The following is a 26,258-nucleotide window of genomic DNA, read 5'->3' as shown; positions in this document are numbered from 1 at the left end:
TTTATGTTTAATATATGCCATTATATTTGTGTGTCTACTTCTAGAAGTAATTATGCAGTAAGAAATTTTCATGAAGTCCAAATAACTATTAACATTTTCTTCCATTTAATGCTAGAATTGCATAAAAAATTATGTTTAAAATCATAATATTGTACAATAAGAAAAGTTAACGTATTAAAACGATGATTTATTTCAGAAAAAACTAGCATAAGTATTTTGATTTTTGGGAGAAGATATAAATTGAGGCTCTGACTAAGTCAAAAATATATTTATACTTCTCTAACCTCTATATAGGACCACTTGTAAGCAATGACAATTTAATTTTCCCAAAATTTTTATCTTCAATTTTATTTGATTCGTCAATCGATTAAATTTTTTCTAAATAAATTTTTGGCCAATAACTATTGACCTCAAGTCAATTGATAGAGAACTTAGCAAATACCCCTCGAACTAGGTCATCTCAAGCCAATTGATATAGAATTTCCGTCATAATTATTACGTCCATAAAAATAAAATTAATACTTTTCGCATTCTGTATATAATTCCAAATGTGTCATATTAAATGTTTTCTAATTAAAACTTTGTGCAAGAGAAATCAATGCAGTTTTTCGCCAATAAAATATTGACCTCAAGTCAATTATATTGATAGATAATTTTATCAGCAAATACCCCTCGAACTAGGTAATCATAATAAGTTACTACTGACCACTATAGAAAATTGATTTACATAATAATTACTCCCTCCGTCCCACAATAGGTGTAACAACCCGCCTCTCTAGGGTATAATAAATACGACGACTGCTACCAAAACGGACTTAGAAGAAATAAAAACATAAGTCAGGGTTTCATTTAAAGAGATTTGACCAAGGTATTAAACGAATTATCAAAGCAGTAAGACGGCGGTTTAATCAAGAAATTCAAAGAAGAATAGATATCATAACTACGATCAAAACGTCCCGAAAAGGACTTAGGATTCAAGTAAGTACTGTTGATTTAAAAATTGGTCATTCTAACTACGAAGGTCGCACTCCCTCGTACATTTTTCCCGAGCCTGATCATGGCAACGTCGTTCAATGAAACCGTGGATTCCAAGTTGAGATTCATCGTATCGTCGAAATTAATAACTAATTTTTATGGTCGCATCTTCAAAGTCTTCTTCTTGCCATGTCACATAGTCATTTTCGATTGCCATTATACACGTGGTCTTAAGGTGTAATAAACGTCGTCGTATTTGAGTCGCGCCGCCACTTTGGCATGGTATGCAAGACTGCATAGTCTTATTAGATCTTAGGTATGATCTCACCATTGTAAGGATACACCAAAGTTCGGAATATATATTTTCGCTAGTTCTATCACTCAGGAAAGTGATATTGCAGTTGTCAACTTACAACTAAGTTCTAGCACGTTCAGTATGGCCTACTTCTTAGGCACTCTATAATTTCAAGCATAGCTTGAAGTCTCATACATCAACATATATTCGATCATTACCTAACTCAAGCTTCATATGGCTCCTAAGTTAGCAACAAAGTTCAAAGTTCCACATTTTACTTTCACAGTGGTTCTTCGCGATACCTCGCACTTCCTCGGTCATGAATTTTCACCTCATAAAACGCCATACATATATTGCACAATCCACATGTTTATATAAATCATTTGGTGTCCCATTGCATAAAAAGCATCGGACATTAATATATGTGGATAGTAACACTCAGTCAATCAATATTCTATGGAATCGCATTTCACAATTTCACAAGCTCTCATACGATAGTTGACGGATCACCATTCGGGAAGCATCGGTTCACATTCACACAATATTTCTAACACTTATGGCATGCTTTCCATTTTCATAACAATAACATTTTCCACCGAAATTTTCAAGAGCATAATATTTTCAAACGAAATTCATAGTAATATTTTGTACCTCTTTCTTCGTGGTTGAGCAGGACGAGTTGCGGTGTTGAGCCTTTCGTATTTAGTGTGTTAGTAAATGATAAACTTAAATTTTGAAAAGACTCTTGGGTCCAGAGCGGAAAGAACTGCGGCTCTGATACCAACTGTAACAGCCCGCCTCTCTAGGGTATAATAAATACGGCGTCACACTTTCTTCTTCCGAAGCCTTTGCTTTGCGGTAGCTTTTAGGTATGTACTTGTCATATACTTCGGCCTTGAAGTCCTCCCACGCCATCCCATCCACTCGATCCTATGGCATGGTTTTCAGCTTGGTATCCCACCAAAAGTCGGCGGACCCGGTCAGTTGATGTATCACGCAAATCATCTTCTCCGCATCGTTGCACACCAAGGTTTTGAAGATGCGTTCCAAAGCGCGTACCCAAGTTTCAGCCTTCGCTGGTCCCGTTCCGTCGAAGAGAGGAGGCTTTTGGTCTAAAAACAGCTTCACGACTTCCCTATCTACCCGTGGAGGTGGTGGATTCCTGATTCCCACGTCCTACGTTGCGTCTAGGTGGCATTCTAATTCATTTTCACTCGAGTCGTTAGCGTATTTATTCAAATCCAATAGTAGTGATGTGATGTACTTGTAAAATTATGATTCTTCCTATAAGTAGGGTTCAAGGAATGATCACACATTAGCATTGGAAGAAGACAGTTGCGCAAGAAAAGACATAGGACAGTTGCACAGCAAGATGAAAAATACTTGGAAGAAAATAGAACGGACAAGTAAGTTCACGCAATAAGGTAGAAAAGAGTAGAAGTAACTCATTGCATGATAAAAGGTTCGAATTCCCCATAGATTCTCAAAATGTGGTCTCAAAGGGGTCTTAGCGCAACGAACAAAAAGGAGTAACGCAAATGCGAAAGTAAAATGGTAAGGTAGATAAAAGCTTTAGAAATCTCAAATTCCATACCAGACTGCCCGATCAAAATTTGTAAAAATTTCAGACAGCAGTTATTGATCAAACATGTCAAGGCCTAAAACAATCACAAAGTGATTGAAACTAATAATGGTTCGACGAGTTTGTTGAGGGCAACACAAAGTGATTGAAACTATTCAGAACCGTTAAGGAAGAAGAGAACATGATAGCCTTAACTTGGTGCTGAAGAAAGAAAAATCATTGGGTGTGAAACAATATATGTAGTGAAACTGAGCTAAAAAGAATTTCACTTCTGCCAGAAAGAGCTTGCCACAAACATGGTTACAAAATAAAGGGGTGAACCAAAGTTCCAAGAAGAATATTCCATCCTTTGAAGAAAAACAGGTCTGAAGATGTGATCATACTGAAGGTCATAGCTACAAACAACTTTATGAATGAAGTTCAATGATGGAAGCTCATAAAATCAAATATCGTTCTTATGAATTTAAATAATACTACTCAAGCAAGAGGTCCAAAGTTACAAGGGCAAACACAAATTTCACGCCAAGTGAGTCATGACTCGATATATGAAAAAAAATAATGGACATCACTTGCAAATTATGAGTCAACCAAGATGTTTAAATAGACAAGGGCTCACGACTATTCAAAACGTCCCGAAAAGAACTTAGGATCCAAGTAAGTACTGTTGATTTAAAAATTGGTCATTCTAACTACGAAGGTCGCACTTCCTCGCACATTTTTCCCGAGCCTGATCATGGCAACGTCGCTCTATGAAACTGTGGATTCCAGGTTGAGATTCATCGTATCGTCGAAATTAATAACTATTTTTGATGGTCGCATCTTCAAATTCTTCTTCTTGCCATGTCACATAGTCATTTTCGATTGCCATTATACACGTGGTCTTAAGGTGTCATAAACGACGTCGTATTTGTGTCGCGTTGCCACTTTGGCATGGTATGCAAGACTGCATAGTCTTATTAGATCTTAGGTATGATCTCACCATTGTAAGGATACACCAAAGTTCGGAATATATATTTTCGCTGGTTCTATCACTCAGGAAAGTGATATTGCAGTTGTCAACTTACAACTAAGTTCTAGCACGTTCAGTCTGGCCTACTTCTTAGGCACTCTATAATTTCAAGCATAGCTTGAAGTCTCATACATCAACATATATTCGATCATTACCTAACTCAAGCTTCATATGGCTCCTACGTTAGCAGCAAAGTTCAAAGTTCCACATTTTACTTTCATAGTGGTTCTTCGCGATACCTCGCACTTCCTCAGTCATGAATTTTCACCACATAAAACGCCATCCATATATTGCACAATCCACATGTTTATATAAATCATTTGGTGTCCCATTGCATTACAAGCAACGGACATTAATATATGTGGATAGTAACACTCAGTCAATCAATATTCTATGGAATCGCATTTCACAATTTCACAAGCTCGCATACGATATTTGACGGATCACCATTCGGGAAGCATCGATTCACATTCACACAATATTTCTAACACTTATGGCATGCTTTCCATTTTCATAACAATAACATTTTCCACCGAAATTTTCAAGAGCATAATATTTTCAAATGAAAGTCATAGTAATATTTTGTACCTCTTTCTTCGTGGTTGAGCGGGACGAGTTGCGGTGTTGAGCCTTTCATATTTAGTGCGTTAGTAAATGATAAACTTAAATTTTGAAAAGACTCTTTGGTCCAGAGCGGAAAGAACTGAGGCATTGATACCAACTATAACAGCCCGCCTCTCTAGGGTATAATAAATACGGCGACTGCTACCAAAACGGACTTAGAAGAAATAAAAACATAATCTAGGCTTTCATTTAAAGAGATTTGACCAAGGTATTAAACGAATTATCAAAGCTGTAAGTCAACGGTTTTATCAAGAAATTAAAAGAAGAATAGATATCATAACTACGATCAAAAGTCAAGGGTTCGACATGAATTCAACAAAACCACAACAAGTCTCAATCTTCTAACTCATAGGGAAATAAGTTCAAAATAACCAAAAGATACTAAAGTGTTTCAAAAAAATTCAGCGGAAACGACCAAGAGAAAATGAAGCCATGTATGAACACACAACTACACTCGAAGTTCAGAATATCCATCTTATTTAATTAATGTGCTCAACACCCGCCACCGCTCGTCGCCGTTCAACCTGCACATATGGAAAACACATGCAGAGCTGGGTATTTTGAAATACCCAGTGAACTCGTTGCCAAAACATTTTATTAGTTATGCCACCCTTACCATAGTGAACTCGAGTTTTACAGCTTTCAAAATAAATATCATCGAGTATCACAAAAATATTTTCATAGACTGGCCAGTCAAACAACTCCCCAATTTCCTCATCACTTTCCACAATCACAACAATTCCATAGTGCGACGAAAGTGTGGCCACACTTTTCGCCCACGAGACCAGCCGACTAGCAAGGACGGCTCCCGATCCCACCTGTGTACACTAACCTGGTAGGGTTTTCGGCCCTGCTCAGACCCGAATTTGTTTATACATATCCATAGCCCTATAGCCCAATGGAGCGAACTCACAAACTAGGCATCAGGCGCACAACATCAACAAAACAATCATAGGCATGGCATAAAGGAGGAAGGCGTGTAGTTTGGGGTGGGGGGCGAAAATTTGATGGCTAGGGTTAGGTGTTTCGCTTATTTATAGGGTTCAATAAGATCTTTAAGTAATTAAATAGAATATTTGGGAAGATTTGATTCTCCACAATTAAATAAAACAAATATTGTGGAGTAGGGAAGAAGAAATAAAAAAATATGAACTAGGGTTCAAGGCATGGAGTTTTCGAAAATTGTGGCTTTTTATTTAGCCAAGATTTTGTTTTGTGTATTTGTCGGAGTAGAATAAAATATCACGGAGCAAAATAAAAATAAAAATCCTCCCATTTGAAAAAGGAACTAGGCGTGTAATATGGCCCTTTTTAATAAGGAATGGATTTTTAATATTAACTAAAATAAGATATGGCAAGATCTCATTGTGGTATGGTAAGATTTGCTAGAATATTTAATTTTATGCATGGAAGGAAATCAATAAGGCATCAATTAAAAATAAAATAATTCTTCCTTCCCAAATAGAGGTGATTTTCGAAAATCACCTAGAGTCAATAGGGTTCGCTCTTTCTCATTAAGAAATAGAGAATAATTGAGTTTTGGATTTAATTTGGATAAATATCCCAAGAATTAAATTAAAACCGGAAAAATAGGATTTTTCTCCAATAATTTAATGGGGTTCGAAAATTTCAAAAATCAAAATGTGGTTAAAGTATTTATGGAAATATCCTAATAATCTACTCACCCTTAAACAATTAAATCACCACATAATTTTACCTTTAAATCTACTCGTCGCCGTTCAACCTGCACATAAGGAAAACACATGCAAGGCTGAGTATTTTGAAATACCCAGTGAACTCGTTGCCAAAACATTTTATTAGTTATGCCACCCTTACCATAATGTACTCGAGTTTTACAACTTTCAAAATAAATATCATCGAGTATCACAAAAATATTTTCATAGACTGGCCAGTCAAACAACTCCCTAATTTCCTCATCACTTTCCACAATCACAACAATTCCATAGTGCGACGAAAGTGTGGCCACACTTTTCGCCCACGAGACCGGCCGACTAGCAAGGACGGCTCCCGATCCCACCTGTGTACACTAGCCTGTTAGGGTTTGCGGCCCTACTCAGACCCGAATTCGTTTATACATATCCATAGCCCTATAGCCCAATGGAGCGCACAACATCAACAAAACAATCATAGGCATGACATAACAGTTTAAACCACCCTTATCTCTCCACATTCATAAATTTGCAACAGAAAAGAGTTTAAGAATAAAGCCCACCTCGACTGCTTAGATTTCAAGTACGTTTCTCTCTTTCGTTATCCGGCTTCGCAACCGAGGTTTCACCTTTTAATCACATAGGCACATATCATAAATCAAATTCAACACCAACTCCTAAATCATGCATGTCTCAACGTTTTCCCCTTTTTCTCACCGATCCGGTTCACATTTATCATTCAGAATCAAGACGCACTCATCATATACATCTATACACTCAACAATTTTAGATCTATCAACTTATGTCACACATACACACACGCACACACACGCACGCATAAACACACACATGCACTTCCCGTATACCATTTATCCCACTTTCACTGAATCTAGATGCATGAGGGTTCAATACCGATTAATCGGTTAGAAGAAGAAGATAAATATATATGTACCTTTTCTTGTCAAAACAAACGGTAGAAACAAAGTAGAGACTTGATTCTTCAACAATTCTTGAGGCTCAAACTGTAATTCTTCTCAAAGGATGAAGAATTATTGGAGAAAAGTAGAAGAATATTGAGAGAGAGGGAAAAAGGAGGGAGGCGTGTAGTGTGGGGTGGGGGGCGAAAATTTGATGGCTAGGGTTAGGTGTTTCGCTTATTTATAGAGTTCAATAAGATCTTTAAGTAATTAAATAGAATATTTGGGAAGATTTGATTCTCCAAAATTAAATAAAACAAATACTGTGGAGTAGGGAAGAAGAAATAAAAAAATATGAACTAGGGTTCAAGGCATGGAGTTTTCGAAAATTGTGGCTTTTTATTTAGCCAAGATTTTGTTTTGTGTATTTTTCGAAGTAGAATAAAATATCATGGAGCAAAATAAAAATAAAAATCCTCCCATTTGAAAAAGGAACTAGGCGTGTAATATGGCCCTTTTTTAATAAGGAATGGATTTTTAATATTAACTAAAATAAGATATGGCAAGATCTCATTGAGGTATGGTAAGATTTGCTAGAATATTTAATTTTAGGCATGGAAGGAAATCAATAAGGCATCAATTAAAAATAAAATAATTCTTCCTTCCCAAATAGAGGTGATTTTCGAAAATCACCTAGAGTCAATAGGGTTCGCTCTTTCTCATTAAGAAATAGAGAATAATTGAGTTTTGGATTTAATTTGGATAAATATCCCAAGAATTAAATTAAAACCGGAAAAATAGGATTTTTCTCCAATAATTTAATGGGGTTCGAAAATTTCAAAAATGAAAATGTGGTTAAAGTATTTATGAAAATATACTAATAATCTCACTCACCCTTAAACAATTAAATCACCACATAATTTCACCTTTAATTCAAATATTCATAAGCCACGTCATATACTCAACGAGTTTGACTTTTCAAACTCCAACTGAACCCTAGACGTGTCTCGGTCATAAGAACTTATGGAATAAATTCGTTCATCATTTAATTCGCGTCTCCTACGTCAGCAATAGTATTAATTAAGAAATTTTATAGCTCTAAAATATGGGTTCGAAAACGTGGGGTGTTACAATAGGAGTCATTCTTATTGTGGGCACGGGATTTAACAAATGTAAAGAATACTGAGTTGGAAAAGTTAGTGAAATATAAGTACCACTTTTAATATTTTTTTTTATAATAAAATGTGAGTGGAGTGAGTTAATAGAATGTGTGACCTACTTATCATTTATGGTACAAGTGGAGTGTTACTCTTATTGTTGGACGGACCAAAATTGGACTCTTATTGTGGGACGGGGGAGTATTGCACCCATAAAAATAATACTCCCTCAATCCCACTAAAGATGACTCATTTACCTTTTTGGTTTCAATCAAGATGATCCAAAATTGGAAATAACATTATCTCTAATTTATTCCATCTCGCATATTTTGTTCTCTCCATAAAACACATATACTAATATAAAGTTGCACTCGTGCCGTCCAAGAAAGGGGTCATCTTCGGTGGGAGTAATACTTTTCTCGTTAATATGATGTATAGTTCCAGTATGCCATATTTTATGTCCAAATCCACCACAGCTATATGTTGACATATATATGTCCAATTGTCTATTCATAAAGCGATTATTTAGTGATAGAAACATAGACTTGACTAGAGACCACTAAATGTGGACTGTATATTAAGGCATGCCGTGTTTTAAGGGTCTTTTGGTGATATGATTTGAACCATAAACACATCTTTCTTCTATTATCCAACCTCAGTATTTATATATTTGTGTTTTATTCCAACGTATCACGTAAATTAGAGGTACAAAATTTGATTTATTAAAAATAGGCCACTCACCCCTTAAAAGGCCTAATAAGGGGGAGAGTTATCCACACTTATATAGAGGAGCTAGGATCATCAACCGCCTCATGTGGAAGTGGAATTTGATGTGGAAGTGGAATCGGATGTGGGGAGTTATCCACGCAAGATTGAATCTTCAAATTTCAGGCTTCTCTTGCATGGATTTGCAGAGCTCCGCTCCAATAGAAGATGAATGAATTACTTATGAAAGATGGAATGGAAGAATGTGTGGAGGGGAAGAAGGATTGGAGGCTGTGAGATCAATGCTATGAAATAGGTTAGGGGGTATTTATAGGCTAGAAAAAGGGTTAGAATGATAAAAAGTATCCTCCAAGTAATGGAGAATATAATAATTTCGATTCCACAATTAATTTGAGATATTTAAGCAATAATTTCTTCCTTCCTTGAATTTCCGTCTAATTTTCGCCAGCTTTGACAACACTGCGCAATATTCGTACATTAGTCATAACTTTCTCCACAGAATTCCGATTGAGTCATTCAAAGTATCCACGTGAAGCTATTTCGAAGAGGAAGAGAATGGTCTGAATTAATCACTGGTTGGACTCCAAAAGTGCTGGGAAAATCGGCTTGAATTGAGGCAGATGTACCTTGGCCCTTTTTGCACTTTTTTTTTTTTATCTTTTTCTATCATTTATCAACAACACATCAAAAATACCAAATGTATAACATATGTAATTTAAGAACATAATTTACATATGTGATTTACATGATTCAGATTTAAAATGATTCAAATCTGGTCCTTAAAAACATATAAAATCCGTAATTGTGAACTCTCCCAAACTTAGTAACAACCACTTTAATAGACAAGTGCCGGCACAAATTGGGAACTTGACATTGCTTCAACAACTATTCTTGGGTTCCAACAATTTAAGTGGTAAGATATATATGATCTGTATGATCTCAAGACTTCTCACATATTAGATATATTGGTTTGATGCAATTTAATGACAGGTGATATTCCAATAAAGATTGATGCTCTTCCTAATTTACAAATCTTGGTGATGAGTATCAACATCTTTAGTGGTCCCGTGCCAAGTAAAATTGGGAATTTGACAATGCTTCAAATTTTGGACCTTGATAACAACACGTTAAATGGTAAGATCTTATTTCATGCTCTAACTAAAAATAATATATATGCTAAAAAAGATCCTCACTTTAATTTTTTTTACTAGTTCTCTTTCCACTTACTTTCATAATTAACCCTATTTTAAATTTCAATCAAAATAAATAAATAAATAAATGTCCACATCAATTTTGGGCGCTTGCCATTAACTTGACTTGGAAGTCTTCGCGACAATTATCAATTTTGTGTCACAGCTACATGAGCTTTCAATCATTAATATGAGGTCGGAGCTATCAAGAATTAATTTTAGAAATATATTATCTCCACGTCAATAAATTAATTTTAGAAAAACTATCTCCATCACCCTTTTAAATGTTCGATTTCCTTTTTTAGACGTCCCATTATACGTGCATAATCAGAAAATGAAATATTTCAACTGTCTATTAAAAATAAATAAATTTTACCATTTTGAGTCTTCCCTTAAAATGAAACCAATTCAAATTTCTACATAAAGAATTTTTTTTCTCTCTAATAGGGAGGGTCTTCGTTTTCCACTAACTAACGATACTCCAATCACTTTTTATTTCTATCACTATCTTGCATTCTTACTTTTACAATTACCCATTATAAATCTTCATGTTTTAAAGCAAGGAGTATTATATTTTTAAAGAAATAATGGAGTACTCCCTTCATCCCATTATAAATGAAACATTTGTTTTTTGATACAAAATTTTATAAAGGATTGTTTTGTAAGTCAATGATGAGAGAATATAGTAAAGAGATGAAAAAGTAGAAATTTTGTTATTTTCATTTTAAGAAATCTTTCATTTTTAATGAGACAATCCAAAAAAAAAAAGTGTTTCACTTTTAATGGAACAAAAGTGGGTAATATTATTCAAGCACAATAGATGTTGTACAGCACTACAAAAAAAGTTACAGATAAAGATGCTTTTTTTTACAATCAAGGACGCTATTTTGCGTTGCAAAATATATCACCTACGCTTTAGAGGCGGATCATCTAATGCGTCCTTAATGAAAATGTTTAGAGACATATTTATGAAAAGTGTCCCTAATTTTAATTATTAGAGACACGTGTATTTAATGCGCCTCTAATTCAAGCACGCTTTATTTCGCGTCTCAAATTTTAGCTATTTAAAAAAATTCCAATGCAAATGATTGCGTCCCTAATTTTGCGTCCTTATAGGATATATGAATTATATCAGTACTATTTTAATGTTATGATAATTTCTTCTTTATATATATCTGTTCCAATATTTCACACATACATGTCTCTTTGCGCCGACTTCTAAGTCTTATTCTCTACTAATTCCAAACACAAATTCCAAAAAAATCAAGAAACCTTATGGAAGACGACGGTGAGAGGAATACCACGGCGCCGCAGCAAGACCAGGCAACCGGGAGCGAGGATGACTCGGTGGAGAGGATATTCGAGAGCAAAGAGGTGCCGTCGTGGCAGAGACAGCTGACGCTCCGTGCGTTTGCAGTGAGTTTCATTTTGGCCATTCTGTTCACGTTCATCGTGATGAATCTGAATCTGACGACTGGGATCATCCCATCACTCAACATCTCAGCTGGCCTCCTCGGATTTTTCTTCGTCAAGACGTGGACCAAGTTCCTTGAGAAATCTGGCTTTCTCAAGCAGCCATTTACTAGGCAGGAGAACGCCGTCATTCAGACTTGTGTGGTCGCCTCCTCCGGCATCGCCTTCAGCGGTCTCTCTCTCTCTTTCACATACACACACACAAATTATACTATCTCCGTCCAAAAAAATTAGACTAATTTTACTTGAGCAGTCCATGAAAATTAGATCAATTTCTAAATATGAAAAGTTTTAAACAATTAAGTAGTACTTCTTCTAGTCTATATTAAATGTCTCATATTTGACTAGTGAGAGTTTTAAGAAATTGTTTGACTTTGTGACAGAAAGTAGGTGGAAAAAGTTAGTGGAAATGGACCCACTTTTATATACTCCCTCCATTTCATCTCAAGTGATTGACTGCTTTTCTGCACGTATTTTTTGAGAAAAAAAATACACCCTCCGTCCCACAAAGATAGTCTCACTTTGACCCGACACGGGTTTTAAGAAATGTAATGAAAAGTGAGTCGAAAAAGTTGGTGGGATATGGGTCCTACTTTTAATAAATGTGAGTAGGAATGAGTTGGTGGAATATGGGGTCCACAATCAAAAATGGTAAAAGTGAAATGGGACAAACTTTGTGGGACGGACGAAAATGGAAAAATGGGACAATCTTTGTGGGACGGAGGGAGTAATAAATAGTTAAAACGGATAGAAAGTAAAGAAAAAAAGAGAATAATGTAGATACGACTCTCTTTTATATTATTCTCTCTCTTACTTTACTTTCTCTCTATTTTAATTATTTATTATCATCTTCGCAAAACAACGGCTATAAAGAAATTTATTAGTTTTATAATACTCTCTCCGTCCCAAAAGAATATGTATGCACTTTGGGTTTGGCATGGGTTTTAATGTAAAATTGGTAAAGTAAGAGAGAGGTAGAGAGAAAAAGTAATTAAAGTATTGTTAGTGGAGAATGAGTCCCATTTCATTAGAGAGAGAAAACTTTCCAAAATTAGAAAGTGCATATTTTTGTGGGACGAACTAAAAAGGAAAAACTGCATATTCTTGTGGGACGGAAGAAGTAATTCTGAAGAGAAAGAGTTAGTAGAATATGAGTTCCATTTACTAAAAGTAGTAAAAGTAAAATGAATATTTATTGGGGAATGTCCAAATAAGGAAATATGAGACATTTAATAGGGATCGAAGAAGTACTAATAATATGGACCCGCAATTCACTAACACAAATTCCACCACTTTTTTTTCACTCTCTCTTACTTTATAAATTGCGCATTGAAACTCGTGTTATTTATAAGTTAGTCTATCTTTAATGAACGAAGATAGTATGTGTTGTTGACACTCCATTCCCAAAAATCAAGTTTCTGGCTTAGCACAAACTGATCAAATCTCAGGAGGCTTTGGGAGCTATCTTTTTGGTATGAGCGAAGATATCAGCAATCAAACTGCTGATCATAAACCTCAGAATACTAAGAATCCTAAACTTTCATGGATGATTGTGTTCTTGTTCAGCGTTAGCTTTTTGGGTCTCTTCACTATTGTACCTCTTCGGAAGGTAAGCATATTCTTCTGCATTTGTGGAACAACTGAGAATCAAGTCTCTTCATGATAGACTGACTTAACGTTGTTTCTCGTATTGGTTCAGATCATGATCATTGATTATAGACTTACTTTTCCAAGTGGTACGGCCAGCTCATCTCATCAACAGCTTTCACACTCCTAAGGGAGCCAAGTTAGCCAAGTTAGTCACTTTCCGTCCCACATCTTTAAAAATTTGATTTAGAAATGGCTGAGTTTCAAAATTTCGGTATTGTGCCACCATGATTTTTGTTGGACAAATGAAATGTGGAGTTGGCACACATGTAAAACTTTAGTGATGTGGAATTGTTGGCAATTGAAACTAAAAAAAATAGTATATTACAACTATCACACATCGGTGTACAAAGAGAACTGATGTAAAAGAGAACTGAAATCACTATATAAGTGTCATGGGCCCCTCCTCCAGTCACCCATTGGTTTTGAAAACGTGGACGACTAAACAATGTAGTTTTGAGACTAAAAAACTTAAATAGCAAGTATAAATTCATCTCTCCACGCTCTCTCTTTACTCGTTCAACTCTTTCTCTAGGCTACACGGAATCTCTCCATGTAGAGTTTTCCATTTGTCAGTTCGGCTTCAGTTATCTTTCACCCCAAATTTGGTCAGATGGGATGATTGAGTTTTTTTGAAACTTCATGATTTGTCATTCATATTTACAAAGTTGTAGGACAAATGAGAAAATAGCCTATTCTTCGTGATTTTATTAGCAACAAACCTTTTATCTATATATCACTCTCAAATGATTGTCCAACATGTTTTGGGTGGTCAAGGAAACAAGGAAGAGCTTTGGGGAAGTTCTTCACCTTCAGCTTCCTCTGGGGTTTCTTCCAATGGTTTTTCACTGCAACCGATGGTTGCGGATTCAGCAGTTTCCCTACAGTTGGCCTTAAAGCATACGATAACAAGTGAGTTTCCTCAGTTTTACATTGTAACAAACTCACAAGAAAGAGAGCTCATTCAGTCTATATGGAACACCAAAATCCGCAACAACATACATCTATTCAAAAGGCAACTTAAGTGTTTATTACATCTCTCTCTATCAGGTTCTATTTTGATTTCTCAGCAACATATGTTGGTGTTGGTATGTTATGTCCGTATCTCATTAACATATCAATGCTGGTTGGCGCTATCCTGTCGTGGGGCATTATGTGGCCGCTGATAAACAACCGGAAGGGCGACTGGTACTCTGCCGACTATCCATCTTCCAGCCTTCATGGCTTGCAAGGTTACAAGGTAATCCATTTTTCCTGTTCTCTTTGTTGGCAATCATAACAAATATTCCAAATAGGCATAAAAGAGAAAACTGAAACCAATGTAATGGACTCTCACTCGATTGGTTTTAAGATAAGAATTTCATGGACTTCTATCATGATATCAAAACAGCTCGTCATCCATGTGTTAAAACTTTAAACAACTCAACAACATAGCTAAATTTAAACCAAAAAAATGACTTGAGTATATCCTAAAAATTCAATATTACTAGGCTGAAACCGAAATGTGATTGACTCAACAGTATATAATGAGGGTTCAGTGGCGTATGCAGGATTTTTGATTCGGGGGTGCAATATTTACTTTGATATAGAGAAAATTATTCGCTCATTTTTCTTTCATTTTGTTAGTTGTGAATATAAAATTATAAATATAATATTATATAATAAATAAAATACCTTCAAAGTAAATCTTTTAAAAATAAAAAATACACTAAATAAACTATTGATATTGTATTGAAAATAATACATAAACATAGTAATTTATAGATAAAAACACATGAAAGTCTCCATATATATTAAAATATAATCACTATAAAATGGAAAAAGAAAAGAATAAATTGCAGCAAAAATACTCTCAAGTTTCATGTAGGAGTGCAATATAACTCCAAAATATAAAGGAGAATCTAATAATAGTAAAAATATAATCACTATAAAATGGAAGAAGAAAAGAATAAATTGCAAACAAAAATACACTCAAGTTTCATGTAGGAGTACAATATAACTCCAAAATATAAAGGAGAATCTAATAATAGAAGAATAAAAATGAGGCCACTGGATCGAACTCACATCTCACAAAAGGCGAGAGGCGCATTCTACAGCTGCACCACTAAAGCTTTTTAAATAGATGGTACAATATATAATACAAAACTGCATTTTTGGAGGTACGGTTGTACCCCCTCCTACTACACTGGATACGCCAGTGTAAGGGTTGGTCCAATTCGATAAAAAAAAGTCTACTCTCTCCAAGATTTATTGTTTGAATCCAATTTTCTAACTAATTTAATCAACTCATCGCTCATTTTTCAAAGTTTAAATCCATTGGGGCAGTTTGATAAGGTAGATAATTCTTCTGTCTCGTAGTTACTCCCTCCGTCCGTGAAATACTGTCAACTTTTGCTATTTCGGTCCGTTCGTGAAATGTTGTCCATTTTATTTTATTTTTCTTTTTTTGGTACATGGACCCCATTTTCCACCAACTCATTACACTCACATTTATTTATAAAACTAATACTTCGTCCCCAAAGAATATGCATTTGGGATTTGGCGCGAGTTTTAATGCAAAATTGGTAAAATAAGAGAGGAGTAGAGAGAGGAAAAGTAAATAAAGTATTATTAGTGGAGAATGAGTCCCACCTCGTTAGAGAGAAAATAGTTTAAAAATTTGAAAATACATATTCTTGTGGAATGCACTAAAAAGGAAAGAGTGCATACTCTCGTGGAATGGAGGAAGTATATAAATGTGGGATCCAATAACCTTTTTCCGTTCATTTTTCTTTATATTTCTTAAAACCTACGCCAAGTCAAACGTGGACTATAAATGTTATCTCATCGGTTTTGTTTGTTTATCTTTCTTACCAAATGTCTAGGTCTTCATTGCCATAGCCATAATTCTTGGCGATGGCCTCTACAACTTGGTTAAGATCCTAAGCCACACCTTATTCGTCTTGTACTTCCAACTTCGCAACAAAATGGCGGCTCAAGCCCTACCAGTCGTCGGCAACGACAACACCCCTACGCCTCCTCATCCTCTCTCCTACGACGATCAACGTAGAACCCATCTTTTTCTCAAGGACCAAATCCCCAATTGGATTGCCATTTCCGGCTACATCATTATTAGAGTTATATCTTCTGCTATCCTTCCTCACATCTTCCCCACTCTAAAATGGTACTACATTGTAGTCTTATACATACTTACACCCGTGCTAGCCTTCAGCAATGCCTACGGTTGCGGCCTTACGGATTGGTCTCTGGCTTCGAGTTACGGGAAGCTGGTGATATTTTTGATCGGCGCGCATGCCGGAGCCGCCCACGGAGGCGTTCTGGCCGGGCTGGCTGCCTGTGGGGTGATGATGAACAACGTCTCGACCGCCTCAGACCTGACACAGGACTTCAAGACCGGGTACATGACCCTCTCGTCTCCGCGGTCTATGTTCGTGAGCCAGCTCATTGGAACTGCCATGGGATGCGTGATCTCGCCCTGCGTCTTCTGGATCTTCTACAAGGCCTTTGATGATCTCGGGGTTAGTGGCTCGCAGTTTCCAGCACCGTACGCATCCATTTACCGAAACATTGCGATCTTGGGAGTGGAGGGGGTTTCGTCTTTGCCCAAGAACTGCCTCACGCTGTGCTGCGTGTTCTTCGTTGGGGCCGTTGTGATCAATGGCATCCAGGACGTAGCGGGGCCCAGATGGGGGAGGTTCATTCCTATTCCTATGGCAATGGCGATCCCGTTCTATATCGGGGTGTATTCCGTCATTGGTATGTGTGTTGGGAGCTTGATCCTTTTGGTTTGGAGGAGGATCGATAGAGAGAAGGCGGACGCATTTGCGCCCGCGGTGGCTTCAGGGTTGATCTGCGGAGATGGGATATGGACACTGCCGGCCTCACTTCTTGCAATGGGGGGCGTGAAGCCGCCTATTTGTATGAAGTTTCTGTCTAGGGAAGCGAACGCTAGGGTTGACGACTTCTTGCTCTAGTGAAATACTCTTAGTTGGTAAGACGTTTTTCTCTAGCAAATAGATTGGGCTCCGGGTGAATAATAAGGAACTATTATTGATGATTTTTAAAATGTGAACAATGTTGTTATCTCAAGTTTTTGTATAAATTGACAATATATGTAAAGAATGATTGCAACACTTTGTTATGTGACATACTTAATGTTGTGTGGTGTTGTATGCCTTGTGTTGATTTATTTGCAAGTTAACCACAATTTTATGCATAAGCTGTCAAATAAGAGATTTGGCAAATAGCTATGGCTATGGCGAGAATAAAACAAGTATGATAAAAAAAAATAACTCCTATGTTCCTTTATAGCTGAGGAATTTCTTTAGGCCAGAAGATTTAAGAAAAAAATTGTGTTAAGTTAAATTGAAAGAGAATAAAGTTGAGAGATGAAGAGAAGATAGATAAGGTGGATTGTTTTTGCAAAAAAAAAGAAAATACTTAACCGTCTTAACTTTAGCTGGAAGACCCAAAATGAAATACTATAATTGGATAAACGAGATTCCGTAATTCAAGATTTTTTTTTTATTCCTTCAGTCAAATACTCCATAGATTAACGGTTAACAATTACAAGTATTACAGATTTCTCCTTTTATGTTATGCAACTATAGGTCTTTTTTGTATGAGTATTCAAACATGCTAAACTATTCCAATTGCACATAAACAATCCTAGATTCAGCATAGGCACAACAATTAACATTCAAACACATACACAGCATTTTCTCCCAACTTAGACTTACAATTTTCGACTCCATAATCCCTCGAGATTAAATTTATTCTATATAACATGTTTAAACTATGATATGCCAATGTACACAACTCTACTCATTTAAACATAATTGAATAAATTCTTTATTAATTATAAATCATGTTACTAAAAGTTAAATCTTAAAACAAAACTAAGAATTTAGAGAAATTTGAATACCCATTTCTTCATTTTAATCTAAAACTTCCAAGGTTAGAACAACTTAAAGGGAAGTAATGATAAGATTCATACCTTCTTTGTAAGAATTGGATGCTAGAATGTTTGGAACCTCAAGCTTTAAGTCTTCCATACTTACTTGGAATAAAATAACAAACCAATCCTACTGAAAAGACAACCTCAAATAAAGATAGCTAATGGAATAATAAATCAACTATGATAAACATGGAAAACTGACTTGATACTAATCACAACAATGTCTCCATAGTTGATACTATCACCTAGCAACATATCTAGCCCATTTTTGTATTGTAAAAAATGTGCCTTCCCTTCTCCCAATGGCCGCGCAATGTAACCATTTTATCGTCATGCCTAAATTCCATCGTGTGTTCGTCATAGTTTCGCTAAATCTCAGCCAAACTCTTCAGCCACGGAGCTCCCAAGACCATCTTTGCACTATGAAGGGGGATCACAAATAAATCATCAACAAACTCATGCCCTTCAAGTGAAAACTTGACGTTGTTACACTTTTGCTTACAGAATAACGACTCCCCATAAACATTGCCCACATAAACACGAAAAGGAGGACTCGTTGGCGTAACCTCCCATCCTGATTTCTTGACTATATCGGAATGTATGAAATTATGTGTACTGCAGCCACTGATTAAGGTTGTAACATATTCCCCCAAAATCGTACCTGTCACTTACAACGCCCGGAGAGGGTCGAATCTCCGTTTCACGGCCTCCAAGAATTCAGGCCATGTTTTCAACAAATTGTGATCATGTTGGTGGAAGAACCAATTGTACGTGCGGTGTTTAAACAGTAGGCCGACTAAGCGTAGACGGTCAGCTTCCGACGTTTGAAAATAGTCGAAAAGGATTGGACCCTTGTGAATCCAGACTGATGGGTCGTCTTTGTTGAATTTTGGAGGATCGATGTGAAGATTGGGCCGCCTTGCTGATAGAACGTGAGGTTCTATCGATGCAAAAAGAGCATGCGTACGACGAAGATTGATCGGAAAATATGATAAACACACCTAGTTGAAGTGCTTGGGTTTCGAGAGTGAGAAAAAACATTTTTATTACTTTAATTCTCAATGTTTTTGACTCTCTAATGGACTCTAGTATTTATAGAATCCGGACCTTGCTTGATTCGACTCTACTATTCGGGAAAGAATCAAGAAGAAAACCTGAAAAGATTTATATAAATCCTATGCTAAAATAGGGTAAATATCTTGCTTGAGGAGCAAGATTTGTGTCGCAGAAATACTAGACAAGGAAATAAATAATAAACTAACAATAAAAGATGTCGGGCCACGGCTTAGTTGGTCGTTTGGGTTTGGGGCTCGAGGTCCCTATCAAGTCCCTCCCCGAAATCAATCGCCTTGTCCGCAAGGCAGAGAGACAAAGCAAAGATGACGAAAGTGTAGCATACGATGACCTTTATTACTCCATGTGCTAAAGCTCGAAATTGGAGTAACACATAGGTTACCACTAGCCATTTACACTTCCTCTGCAGCTGATTGCTTGTGCCCAAGCTTGCCATCTCTAATGCCATTTGAACTTCTGGCTCATCTTCTGCAAAATCCGAATAATTGGCGGATCAGTCTCAACGATAGGAGTTCCACTTGTAATTCCCTCTATGCTTGTACTCTTTGTAGCTGGAGCAGACAAAAATACAGCACCTAATGCGAATCTCAGGCAGCAGCGTCAACTATGTTCAGAACAACCCATTCAAACTCACTTGACATCACATGGACTTCCATACATAAGTCTGCTGCAACAACAATCCTACTTCCCTCCTCGACTAAATTGCAACCATCTCCAAGGATGACTGTATTTCTAATCTCATCCAAATTATGAATAACGACTTCATGAATCAAAACTCCATACAGTAGCCCAATTGAGTGACAACATGCTCTTTCATCTAAGTCCCCACCAATTGTGGATAAAGACGCCTCCCAAACCGATTCATAGATTTCACCATCAAGAAATTTAGCTAGTGCAATAGGACCTTCACTGCCATAATTTTTAAGCCATGCATCATCACACCTATGGTCTTTCATTCCATTTTCAACCCTAAACCTCTCGACATCATCAACGTTCACATCAAGGTCACTAAATTCGGGCGCCTTTTTTTTAATAATTAATGCATTTGGAACGAAATCTCCATTATTCCCACGAAATAACTTACTCCCACGAAATGCAATAACACTTCCTAAGTAATCCGAATTATCATAATCCTCTACGCTAGAGTTGAACTTGAGGGAACTTACCACACTTCTAACCAGTTTCATTAAGCACCCAGCAACGTCCTGCTGGGAACTTACCACACTTCTAACCAGTTTCATCCTGCTTGGATACGTCACAATGAGAAACAGCCACATTAAAAAACAAGGGATTCACAACCCCCGAAAACTTAGTGAGGGATTCCATCCTCCGAAGAATCATGCAGAAATTCCTAAGTCTGATAAACTCTCATCATCTTCAACAACACTAGACACCTTCATCACTTTCCCAAGTATACTCTTGGTATGTCCAGAAACCAGCCTTAAGGAGGCAAATTCCATGTCGCATTCTCTGCAGGAAGTTGCAGTCATTGCAATAAAGGTGGGTTCGGGATCAGAAATCATCCAAGAGTTCATATTCTTGCTCAATTCATAGTTGGTGTGATAATCACCACCTTCAAATTCCACCACAATGATCCCAACTGCATATTTAGAAGCTGCAATTTGGGGTACATGAACCGTCACATGACCTCTTAACGTCTTCCCTCTAATGCAGTGATTGCTGCAGAATGTCCAAATGTATCTTTGTTTTTCAACTTGATCTCTTGTACCCTCTGTTGAGAAAACCAGGCAAATTTTCTCTCAAATAGTGAAATGAACCGATTCAGTAATTTTAGAGTTAACCCAATGGGGTCCACCTCGATAAAATTACTTCCCCAAATAAATTCTCTGGAAAGACTGGTGGTGACACTGTCCTCTCTTAATTACCATACTCCAAACAGAATTTATCATTCGGTGTACAAAACACTACTACAAAACCCGCAAATAATATTGAATACAATATCACAGCAGAAAAGCAAACCCAGAAATAAATGCGGAACAAAATAAATAATAAAGAAAGAACGCACCCGAAACTTTGATAACGGAGTTCGGCCAAATTGCCTACGTCTCCAAGCACTCTCTGCAGAGCTCGCTTATATTTATATGGAGAAGAGATACAAATTTTGAGGTGATTACAAATGAGGGAGGAGTGCTCCTTTTATAGGCAGCCACTCCCCCAAATAACCAATACCCCACCGATGTGGGATTGGAAACTCTGACAAAAGTCAAAGTTTGTATACTACAAACTTCAACACCCTCTTGGGTAGTCATTGGTTTGATCAGCAAGCACCATAAATGGTCACGGTGAAGAAGAAATTGGGGATGAGAGTAGAGCCCATCAATAACTCCTTCTACATATGTTTTGAATCCCAAAAAACTCTGGCTGATTCTATTAACCTCAGTTTCGGAGAGGCCATAAGTCAAGGCTTGGCTTGGAAATGGATTGCCCGGTGGTATTGTGCGAGCATCACCGTGTAGAACAAGGAAGCTCGTTGCATCATTCGAAACCTGTCGAATATGTAGGGCCCCACCCTGCAAGATACCATCATCCACTACGTAATTCGGGAGCTGTATATTGGTCACGCCCAAATAATCCAATTCATAAAATAACTTTGAACTATCAATGTAAAAGAAGGAATCAACACCTACTATCAATTGCAGTGTTGACAACATTGTCTCCAGCTTCATCATCATCCGTGTCATTTGGTCCAAAACTCTCATCACAAATAGTTGTATAAACAAAAGTGAATGAATTTGATATGCTCTCTTCATCAGCAAAAACCGATCCACTAACTTCAACACTGGAATGGTGAGGAACTATAGGATTGTGAATTGGAGAAAAGGGAGTAGACACAAGTCCATTGTACTCCGACCCAATCTCATTATTAATACTGTTGCTAGATTCTTCAATCAAAATTTCAGCAACAAATTCCTTTTCATCACAAGCGGCTGTGGTGGTCGAGGAAGCGGCTGGAGACCAAGCTTCTGAGGAAGTGGGCAAATCCGAAATGGAGGTATGAGGCTTCTGAACATGCCCGTCGTAGTCATCATCGAGTTCAAATCGTTGCTTGACTGCCAATCATCCCCTTTTCGGCATTGCTATCCTTCCAGTGTTCCATCCATGTCGACGCCGGGTGATCAAACAAGTATTTAGTTAGGTATAGCCGATCGGATAGAGGTGTGTAGTAGTGGTTGTAGTACAATTGTATACCATGAATCCACTCGACGACGTTCTCACCATCAAAACGAAGAGCATTAAAACGAGGGCGAGGTAAGGCCATGGGCACCACTCCTGTCAACGGCTGTGTGAGTGACGGAGGCAATCTCCACCCGCTTGTGTCCGAAGGAAAAGCAAGTGAGTCAGGCGGTTCGATCGCAGTTTTGTTGCTCGCGTAATCTTCATCAAAATTTGGGTCTGGCGTTTCCTTGTGTCTTTCCTCGGTCACGTGTCCACCCTAAACCCTAGAGTTTCCAGCTTCTTACTCAATGAATCAGAACCAAAGAACCGTGGAAAGGGTAGGGGCTTGGAAACCATTGTTACGGCGTGTTGAGGGAGAAGAGTAGTCAATGGAAGCACCAATTGATAGAACGTGAGGTTCTACCTATGCAAAAAGAGCATGCGTACAACGGAGATTGATCTGAAAAAATGATAAACACACCTAGTTGAAGTGCTAGGGTTTCGAGAGTGAGAAAAAGCATTTTTATTACTTCAATTCTCAATGTTTTTGACTCTCTAATGGACTCTAGTATTTATAGAGTCTGACCCTGCTTGATTCGACTCTACAATTCGGGAAAGAATCAAGAAGAAAACCCGAAAAGATTTATATAAATCCTATGCTAAAATAGGGTAAATATCTTGCTTGAGGAACAAGATTTGTGTCCCAAAAATACTATATCTAGACAAGAAATAAATAATAAACTAACAATAAAAGATGTCGGGTCACGGCTTAGTTGGTTGTTTGGGTTTGGGGCTCGAGGTCCCTATCACTTGCCTTGGCCTCCAATGTCGAAAATAGCCGATCTGCTCAGTCTGATGATGCAACAAATTTTTCTATGGTGTTGTGAAGTTCCAACCTTAAACATTTTATGGCCGATAGAAGCTCTTCTTGAGAATTATCAGCATGAGTTTCAGTTGCCATGATTGAAGGGGTGAAGGCGAAGTCAAGAGAAGATTAGGGGTTTCTACTTGAGAATTGGGGTTTGAATGAGTTTGAGTTGTCATTATTTAATGTGAGGGAGAGAAGAAGTCAAGAGAAGATTAGGCAAGAAAGAAGTGAATCGGTTAATGCGATCAAGAAAGAAGTGAATCGGTTAATGAGATAGATTTCCCTAACAAATTGCCCGTCCCAATTGGTGATGGTAGAAATAGAATTGGACATCAAATATGAAGAATGATGTTGTCTTTTACGAAATTGATAAAGTAAGAGAGATGAGAAGAATGGTAGTTAAATAGTGTTAGTAGATACTATGACTCATATTATTAGTAGTGTTCAATGGTGGTATGAGTTGTAAATAAATTAATGTATATAGATAATACATTGGGATAACTTTTTAAAAATGGAATGCACGTCTTTTTGTGAGATGAAGGGAGTATAAATTGAAAAGCTTATTTTATTTATTCTTTTGTGTTCCCTTTATCCCAAACAAGATGACCCTTTTCTGGGACGGCACAAGATTTATACAAATTAATTTTTTGTGTTGAGTGATGACAATAAAGTAAGATAGAGGAATAAATATAGGTATACTACTAGAAAAATAGCTTCTCACTAACTTTTTTTATCACACTTTATAAAAGGTACTGGTATAGATATATAGTCACTACACTAACTTTTACTACACGTTTATTATATCGTTTAACTACACCTCAACATAAATGCCATATGGAATCTTATTTACTGACACTTCTATTAGTGTACAATAGTGGAATCGAAACTTGATGTGTACAAATTAGATTTAAGAAGTAAAAGTAATTTTACACAAAAAAAGAAAAGGAAAAGGAAAAGCAATTAAATAAAATAGAAAATGGGGAATACTCCCTCCGTCCCAATAAATATGAAACGTTTGCTTTTCGGCACAGAATTTTATGTAGTGTCATTGTTGCAGGTCCTATACCAAAAGAGTTGGGTCGCCTTGTGAATTTATGGGACTCCCATTTAAAGAAAACTTCATCAACGGACCAATACCAAAGGAATTTTGGAACATGACTTCACTTACCTACTTATTGCTCTGCACTAATGAATTAACTGGTATGATATTTTCTTTCATTGCTACAGCCTACATGCATGTGAGCGTGCGTGGTGTAATACTCCCTTTGTCCCATAATATATGTCGGACTTTCATTTTTAGTTTTTCTCTCAGAAGATGTCACATTTCATTTTCTTAGAAAAGTTGCGTCTCACATTAATATTTCACTACAAAAAAATTTGCAATTTAGTGACGGAAAAATTCCGTCACTAATCAACGAAATTTAGGCACTAAACAGATTTAGTGACAGATCAAGTACTGACGGATCCTTCAATAATAAGCTTGTTAGTAAAAAATAATAGTGACGGAATTGTCCGTCACTAAAGTTACTATGACAGAAATCAAAGGCGGCCGCCATGGTAAATTCGGATTATTGACGGAATATTCTGTCGCGAATTAACGACTAAAATTTTCAGTTGCTTATCCGTCACTAATCCCTGAAATTTCTGTTTCCGTCACTAATTCCGTCACGTTTTTTTATATAGTACTAATTAATCTCTTTATTTAACACACAAAACAACATCTCATAAAATCTCATGCCATTACCTAAGTGTATTATCTATTATGGGACGAAGGGTGCACTACTAGAAAAATGGTATTTTATGGTACTTTGATATATACTTTAAATTCTTAATATTAAATTTTTATATTCAAACATATGTAATTACATTATCACTTTCAACACAAAAAACCATATTAAACTATATAAATCATCAAACAAAATTTCATAAAGAACTCATCCAAATAAAATGTCAAATTTGAATTAACATAAATCCAAACAAAATTTCATAAACTACTCATCCTAATAAAATGTCAAATTTGAATAACAGAATTCCCAAATACCTGATGGTCTTCCGCCAAAACCTATGTGATTTGAACGTGCATACTAAACAATAATATGTTGGCCATATTCTACTCAAACAATATCGACTCTAAAAATTGTGAAGCCCCAATCTATCCAAAATTGCATATATAGCACATTTGTAGACACATTGCTTGTTCTTCAAGATGGCAACACATTCCTTGCTTAGCTGAGGTGGATCATTGCACAGTACATGACTCTTTCCAACACTAATGCTAAAGGACCGTTGCTATCTCCAATACTCAAAGCTGCAATAATATTAACAAAATGAATTAATACATACATACAAACATCACCATATATAACTCAATCAGCTACAGAGAGACATACAATATAATTGATTATATAAGCCTAGTTAGGAGTATTTACCCAAGGACCTGCTGGCTATATTCAACACAATCTGCCACATACTTACAAGTTAGCAAGATAGTACAATAACACATGCAAAGAATAAGATATATAAACTAATTAAGTAAAACAACAAACTATATATACAGAAAAAATTTGTTGCAAACTTTCTAATAAAATATATAACCAATTAATATGTGAAGAGGTAATGTTCAAACAATACTATTCTAACTGCATTCTTCTCTATTACAATCCTGCAATGCCCTCATTTATCAAGATACTAAGAATATGCACAATGGAAGCCCCAATCTCACATGGCTTCCATACACTAGAAAGTAATGTTACTAATTTAGCACAAAATAATAATTAAAGCAACGAATAAATACATTAACTGTTTAGAAGTTATTCCTACACGACTATGTCCTATTTTATGGTTCATTGAGCTATTACATGGTCTCTCTGATCTAGTTATGATTCTTGACACACATGGTCACACCAAATAGAGACCA

At 36.5% G+C, this 26,258-nt stretch overlaps 1 pseudogene across 1 annotated transcript; it reads left to right on the top strand.

The window, feature by feature from the left end:
- Positions 1-11,260: 11,260 nt before the first annotated feature.
- On the top strand, positions 11,261-17,398 carry LOC125199634 (putative metal-nicotianamine transporter YSL7; annotated as a pseudogene). Its single transcript, XR_016135967.1, has 6 exons — positions 11,261-11,790; positions 13,067-13,227; positions 13,318-13,413; positions 14,043-14,177; positions 14,316-14,505; positions 16,130-17,398. The product of XR_016135967.1 is annotated as a putative metal-nicotianamine transporter YSL7 (transcript).
- The last annotated feature ends 8,860 nt before the right edge of the window (positions 17,399-26,258 follow it).

This window comes from Salvia hispanica, chromosome 2 (genome assembly GCF_029641045.1).
Source record: "Salvia hispanica isolate PSC_SH4W2 chromosome 2, Shi_PSC_v1, whole genome shotgun sequence".
Taxonomy (NCBI): Eukaryota; Viridiplantae; Streptophyta; class Magnoliopsida; order Lamiales; family Lamiaceae; genus Salvia; species Salvia hispanica.
Note: the sequence above shows the minus strand (reverse complement) of the source record. Positions and strands in the feature narration are given on the sequence as shown.